Source organism: Schistocerca nitens, chromosome 5 (genome assembly GCF_023898315.1).
Source record: "Schistocerca nitens isolate TAMUIC-IGC-003100 chromosome 5, iqSchNite1.1, whole genome shotgun sequence".
Taxonomy (NCBI): domain Eukaryota; kingdom Metazoa; phylum Arthropoda; class Insecta; order Orthoptera; family Acrididae; genus Schistocerca; species Schistocerca nitens.
The window spans coordinates 394,775,986-394,783,948 of NC_064618.1; positions in this window are offsets into that span (position 1 = coordinate 394,775,986).

Sequence of the window (7,963 nt, forward strand, 5' to 3'; positions counted from 1 at the left end):
TAGAACTTAGAACTACTTAAACCTGACTAACCTAAGGGCATCACACACATCCATGCCCGAAGCAGGATTCGAACCTGCGACCGTAGCGGTCGTGCGGTTCCAGACTGTAGCGCCTAGAACCGCTCGGCCATCCCGGCTGGCGTATATTTTTATTTTCAGTCCCTGTAGCTCACTCCTATTTTAAGCAGCATTTCGAACATCTTGCAGCATTTTACATTGTCGAACGCTTTTTCTAGGGCCACAAATGCTATGAGCGGTGTTGTTTTTTCTTCAGTTTTGCTTCTATTACTAAGCAAAAGAGCAAAAAATGGCTCTAGTGCCTTTACTTTTCTTAAAGCCAAACTGATAGTCATCTAGTAGATACTCAGTTTTCTTCTCCATTCTTCGATATATTATTATTGTCAGATGCAAGAGCTGTTACGCTGACTGTGCGATGGTTTTTCCACTTGTTTGCCCTTGCTACCTTCAGTTTTGTGTGGGTGATATTTTTCGGAAAGTCTAGTCTCATAGATTCTAGCCATCAATCTGAATAGTCGTTTGGTTACTACTTCCTCCAAAGGTTTTAGAAATTCCGATGGAATGTTGTCCGCTCCTTCTGCTTTACCTGGTCTCATGATTTTCAGAGCTCTTTCAAATTTTGACCGTACAACTGGATCCCGTATCTCTTTCACATCGACACCCATTTCTTCTTCTGTCACGTTGTCAGGCAAGGCTTCCCCCTAAAAAGTACTTGAGTGTACTCTTCCCATGCATGCAGCCTCTCCCCTGCATTTAAGAGTGGAATTCATGTTGCACTTCTAATGTTACCACCCTCGCTTTTAATTTCACCGAAAGTTCAATATGCTGAGTCATCCCAACGATCATAACTGTTTCGATGTCTTCACATCTTTCCTGCAGCTGTTCGTCTATAGGTTCCCCTGCACTTTCTATTTATTTCGTTCCCAAGGGGTTTATGTTGCAGTATTCCTGTCTTTCCTTAGACACTTTTTTTACTTCGTTCGATTAAATGAAGTGGTCCTCCTGTTATACAAGGACTTTTTGCATTCACTTTCAGTTTTAATGGCCTTACATTGCTATATTCTTATCTTTCCGTGAAAATTCTAGTACTTCCTTCTTTCTTAGAGCAGCTGAAGTGAGGCTTCCGTTACCTATGGTTTCTTCTCAATTAGCTGCTTTGAATCTATATGTGTCTGTCCAGCTTCCGCGGTTGCCCTTTTCAGAGATGCCCATTCTTCCTCTACTGAACGACCTACTTGTATTCATCATCGCGGGATCTACAGCCTTGGAAGGTTTGAAACGCACATCATCATTCAGTACTGCAGAGTTCCACTTCTTTCCACATTGATTTTATTGTCTGCTCTTCATCATTAGCAAATTGATCTGAGCGCATGTCTGCTCCTCAGTGCGCCTTACAACTCAGTATTTGATTTCAGGGTCTCTGCCTTACCATGATGTAATCCAGATGGAATCTACCCATGTCTTTGGGCCATTTCGAAGCACACCTTATTCTCTTGTGATTTTTCAACAGAATCTTTTTTCAGAACTCAATTAGTTTTTCTGCTCTCTCGTTCCTACTTCCGAGCCCATACTCTGCCGTAGCTTTTCCTTCCGCTAATGCCGCTTTCACATCTTCGATGATATTAGATTATTATCTCCATCTACACACGGAATTAACAATTTAATATCCTCATGTGATTTCTCTGTCTCCTCATATTCTGCTTGTGTCATTGGTTGGTTGGCTGTCGATTCTGAAGAGGACAACCCTATGATAAACTGTCCACAATTGCTCGCTCTCTATTGTGCCGCAAAATGATGTAGTCGGCACTGCTGTGGTATAGTTAAAATATCTCCCTCGGATATTTAAAGAAACTAGAGAAGCAGGTCTAGTCAGATGGCTAAGCGGAGTTTAACTGATACAGTGAATACTGCTACCGAGGCACTGAGGCGGTTACCTAATGTTGTCGCGGAAGAGAGAGACTGAGGGCTGTAACGTTCCCTGGCATTTTCACAGTTTATTTGTACCATATACGCCGCTCTGGGCAAGTTGTATATACATCGTAATTATTCAACAAAAATATTACTTAATGTGGTATTAATTATTCTCCTTATATTTTTATTGTAATATTCTCTCTGTATTTAGGATGGTAATATTTCTATATTCATTAGGTAATTGCAAAATGTGTCAATATCTGCGATAACAGAGATGTGAAATTCAGCCAGAGGGAAATAATGTAGTGAAATTACAAAGAAATGTTAATAGTCAGCAATACTATAAAAGGACAATGCACTATGTATTCTTTGGTCTTCCTTGCTTAGAGCTGTAAGCGGTAGGAAGCTGTGTAGATGTATTTCGTGAATGTGTAGAATTCTTTTGTCTCTGTCTGGACGTAGCCGCCATTAGACGACGCGCTACGAATTAATGTGAGTTGAATTGTTGTTTGAGCTAAATATATCAGTATTTATCAAAAGTGTGAATTATTTATGTAAATTAGCTTGCCCACGTCATCTATAAAATTTCTTTAAGAATTTTTCAGCATTTTTTAGCGGTGTTGCTGGGCTGTGCCGCGACCAACAATCGCAGATCTGAAGAGGCGGCACATTTAAAAAAATTATCAAACCCGTAAATCGGGAACAGATGCATAATAATCAATCGTGAATTAAGAAATTGTTCTTTCTTTACAGTGATCCTGTGGCTGATAAAATTTGAATTAATTATACGTTTGTGCATTCGTAGGCGGATAGTTAATGTTAGTTAACACTGAAATTTAAACAGTTTGGTTCTTTAAAATAACTCAAATGCATAGTGAAGTAGGTTTGATCAGTGATAAATGTCGGCTTGGCAATAATTATAACATTTTCTGCTGATAGAGATAATCTTGTGTTCTATGGCTATTGCCGGGATAAAATTCAGTAAAAATATTTAACAAAAAAAAACCCACTGCATCAGGAAAGTGTATGCCAAGGCCGAATGATCTAAAGGACTCAATTCTCAACTAAATATTATTATCCAGTTAATATGAGTGCACGTAATATTTTTCTTTAAATGTACGTAATTCTTAAGAAAGTAAAATTTTTATTACCACACGAAATTAAGAGAGTGGTTCTACAACAAAGTTCGCACGAAAGAAAATTAACTTAAAAGGCAAAAGATAAAATTTATTATTCATCATTCTTTAACGAATTCGACATTACGGCGATTTCGTTAAATTTGGCGCCCAACGTGGGGCCCGAATAGGCAGTGGCCACTAAATACCCGTGAGATAACTAGGGAATTAATATAGTCGAACTTTGTTGGAGAACATTTAATAATTTTTCTATGTATTGTATGTATTTCATAACCAATATTGTGTGGTAATACCTGTGTATGATTTTTTGCATGAGAACACTATGTATCCAGAGGCAAGCTGAAGAAGAGAGCTCATTATTTCGAAAAATTAATTACCTACCACAATATCAGGGGGCAGCTGCACCCAAGATAGATCACCAAAAGGTAAAGCTACAGTGTAGTTGTCCTGTGGGTAGTAAAGTAGCCTCAGTGCAGTGTTCTCGGATCATTAGTGGTGTGCTTGTTGTTAGTACTTTGTTTTAAAATAACAGGACATTTAAGTAGTTAGTCATTGTAGTATATAGTAAGTGTGTATTAGTTAATGTCCATTTCTTGTGTGATTATGTCAGTGAAACCTGAGTGTTAGGATATTTAGTTCAGATTTTATTTCCTTTGTTTACTATGGTTAGATTGCGTAGTCAGAAAGATATCAACATGGATAATGAGCAACAGTTAGTAAGTAGTGATACCGAGTTAGAAAGTGGGACACAAAGTAATGTTAGTGACGTAGTTCAGGAAGTACAATGTGAGAATCTGGGGGCAGAAGGGCAAGAAATGTTGCCACTGCCACCCAGTGATTCAGTTGATAGCGGTAATTCTGTGCAATCTGCAAGCACTGGACACGGACCAGAGAGTGGTGTGATGTCAGAAGTGCAATCATTAAGAGTTATGTTCGAGCGCATGCTCAATTTCCAAGCTGAATTTGTACAGATGCAAGCAGAGCGTGACCAGAGATTGGTAGCTGAATTTGCATGCAAACAAGCAGAGCGCGATAAAGAACGTGATGCCAAACAAGCAGAGCGCGATAAAGAACGTGATGCCAAACAAGCAGAGCGCGATAGAGAACGTGAAGCTAAACAAGCAGAGCGTGACCGACGCCTGCATGAGAGGGACTTACAGTTGATGCAAACTTTAGAAGTTATGCAAAGTGAGATTGTTAGTTTGAAACAAAAATATGAAACCATACCCAAAACAGTGCAAGAATTAAGCGAAAGAGTAGACGGTATTCAAGTGGCTAACGCCAATATCGTAGAGGAAATCAGTGTCCTGACTAATAGGGTCGAACAACTAGAACTCGACACAACTCAAGTAATTGAGGACAAAGTGATCGAACAAGTGCACAAAGCAGAAAGTAAATTCACAAAGGAAATAGATGAGAAAGTGCACGCCGCAATTGAGGCCAGAGAAGTGGACTCGAAAGCGGATGTGCAAAATCTTAAAAAGATTGTGCAAAAAGACATTCCGCTGTGGCAGCGGAGTGTGGACCGGCGTCTTGCCGAAATGGAACTTAGCTTGCGGCAGGACGAGGCACAGGCGTATGTCACGCCAGCCAGGTCCAACAATTATAGGCCTATAAATACTGCAGTAAAAAATTGCGACTGCGAGACAGAACAGGCAACCAATGTAAGCGGAACAAATAAATGTCATTCCAAAGTAGTGATTGAAGAAAGTCTGATTAGGAACCGACAGTTTCAGATCTTTACAACGGAGAAGAAATCTGTTCACCCTGTAGTGTTTATCAAGGGATTTAGAAACATTTTGCCTAGCGTTTGGAGTCATACCCAGAAAATACAGTTTGTTATGTCATACATACAAGGAGATGCTGCATTATGGGCAACCGAAGCAGCTGACAGTTGTGATACATATGAGCAATTCGAAAAGGCATTCTTGGCCAAATATTGGTCAACATGTATTCAGGAGAGATTACGGAAGGAAGTATATAATCCAGAGCCGTATTCTCCACGACTAGGCAATTTGCGAAAATATTTTGAGAAGTACATTAACAAGACCCGTTACTGGGACGAACAGATTTCATCCCGGGATTTGATCAGACTTTTGAAATCACACTTGCCGATACATGTAAAGGAAAAGCTTATACACGTGCCTGAAAATGATATGGAACATTTCTTGTCTGTTCTGGACTCAATTGACCTGATTCAGGAGGACGTTAAGGCAGCCTCTGAACAGGCTAGAAATAACGGAAACGGTTATAGAAATGGTAGAAATAACACGCCTCCACCAAGTAATGGAAACGGCGGAGGTAATAATAGGAGACAAGAGTATGCACAAAACGGAAATAGAGGTAGAGACCGGAATGGCAATAGTCCGCCGGTGAATAATGACCGAAAGAGGAGGTTCGATGACCGGTATGAAACAGGCCCACCAAGCAATCATAGATGGAAAAATGCCAGGGGGCCGTACAACACTAATACTTATAATGATGCAAACCGAACTTGGCCACAGAACCAGAGGCCCAGTCCGGACCGGCAAAACAATGATAGATATGACAATAACCGACCGCCACCACAAAATGCGCCAATTGCGCAACCGTGGCGGCCGACGCAACACAACGTGCACATAGTGGAGGTCAGTGACACAAAGCAGCCACGCCCATCCACTAGCAATAATTCAACAAACTAGATGCAGCCGAGATACGCTCTCCATCGTCGGCTGAGGTTTGGAGTGAGAGCAGCCCGACACAGAACAAAACACCGAACAAAATCTGTATCCTTAGATATAATGACGGGGTACAGATGGGAGACGAACTAATAACTGAACCATCCACGTGCATAAAGGAACACAAAGACGAAGTACAAGCGATAATAGAGATCAAAATTAACAATATTGATGTGCAAGCAGTCATAGATACAGGTGCTACTGTCAGTGTTATGAGTATGGACTTATTCAAAGTACTGGGGAAGGAAAGGCGTATGCTGACTTTTCCCGTGAATAATTGTAAAGTCACTGGAGCCATAAGTGCACAGCGACAAATAATTAAACTCCAAGTGCAGGTAGAGATGTATATAGGGGAAGAAGCCATAGCGAGCTCATTCCTGGTAGTAAAGGGTTTAAAAGTAGCCTGCATTTTGGGGGTAGATTTTTTGAGAGAAAGGGACGCAATAATCGACCTTTCTCGGGGAAAATTAAGTTTGATGAATGCTGGTAGGAGAATAGAATTGTCCATGCTCAGATCCGGAGAGGTACCTGTACCTGAATGTAATGCTATTAATATAAAATGTAGGAATCAGTCGATACTACATTTAGACAATCATTGTCTAGGACAGAATCTCTATTATCCTGACGTACAAGTTGATCAATCAAAAGCGAATATGGACGCATTAGTGAACAAAGTGTCACAGTCCGAAAATTTGAATTCTATGCAACAGCAGGATTTGGTACAGTTATTATTTAATTATGCAGAGGTATTTTCAGAACGACCAGGAATTGTTAAGGGATATCAGTACAAGATCGAGGTAAAGCCTCACAAAACTTACTGTCGAGCCTCATACTCCATTCCTTAGTCCAAGAAGGAAATAGTAGCTATCTCTCAGCAGATCCCCACTCACGGAGAGTACGGGGACTGTATTCGCGTAAGGATGTAAAAGCATTCCTACAGCAAAAGACTATTAGTCCTATGTGGACACCACTCTTTTGTAAATAATGAACATTAATAGTGTATGTACTAGTGTAGAAGTGTTTAGTTATAAGAATATGATTGACTTTCTTATGTGTATGGATATTTATGTTAAGTACTCTTTTAATTTGTGTTATCTAAACCATGCTCTAAATGTTTGCACAGATAATCTGATTAGTGCAATTATTTGTAGTGTTAAGCTGTGACAAAGTTCAGTCAAGAAGAACATTTTAGTAAGGATTAGTTAGTGTACTACATAATTTCTAATATCTGTGTCAAATTTGAAATATTTCGTGACACAATCTTTTCTATTATGTGTATGTATGTATATATGTGTAGCTGTCAGATTGACAGACTCGAACCCAGAATAATATCAGTAATATGATGCCCTGAGAACTTTATTATCTCACCAATGTTATCAGAGAAAATAATGCACCCAGTAGTGACCCGAGGGCACCACGGGAGGCAAACTTGTTGCAAATTTATGTAGCGCAAAATTACGCACAAAGAAGCTTCAATTGAAGCATGTGCATATTCAATCAATTAAAAGGAGCTAGCCAGATACAGTCCAAGTAAATTTTTGCCTACAGAGACTACACTGTAGTTACGTAGGACGTTAATAGTAAAGTGTGACATGAGTACAAAGGAGTTATTGAACAATATGCCTGAATCCGGCTGGAATGCACAAATAAAATCTAATCGAACACGAATATAGATGACTATGGGCAAACTAATACGAATTTTGAGTAATTGTTACCATGTACGCAAATCTCACACCTTGGTAAAGAGTTACGAATGTGCTGTTACAAACAAAATTGAGCAGCGGAAATTGTAAATAGAAATAAAGGAACTTTAACAAAAGTGCAGTATTGTGCGGCAGAGACAGACAGTGACTGTTAAACCTGCAGCAATACGTCACGGAGTAGTTGTGTATAAGTAATAAAAAACTGTATCATCACCGTGTGTGCAAGTGGACAAGGAACTAGCACGACACGAACAGTGAACCGATAACGGAAGGTGATCAAGTTAGTGTCAAACTTTAACTCTTTGTGTGTCAAGGGACGCTAGGAAAGCGCATTGACTACAGAAATACATTTTGATTTTGTCCTAAGGTGAAAACTTGCGTGTGACTAATGACAAGTCATGACATGGTGAAGAATATTGTGTGCCCATAAAAGTATTACTGTGACAACGAAACATTGTGCAAACCAGACTAGTGAAGG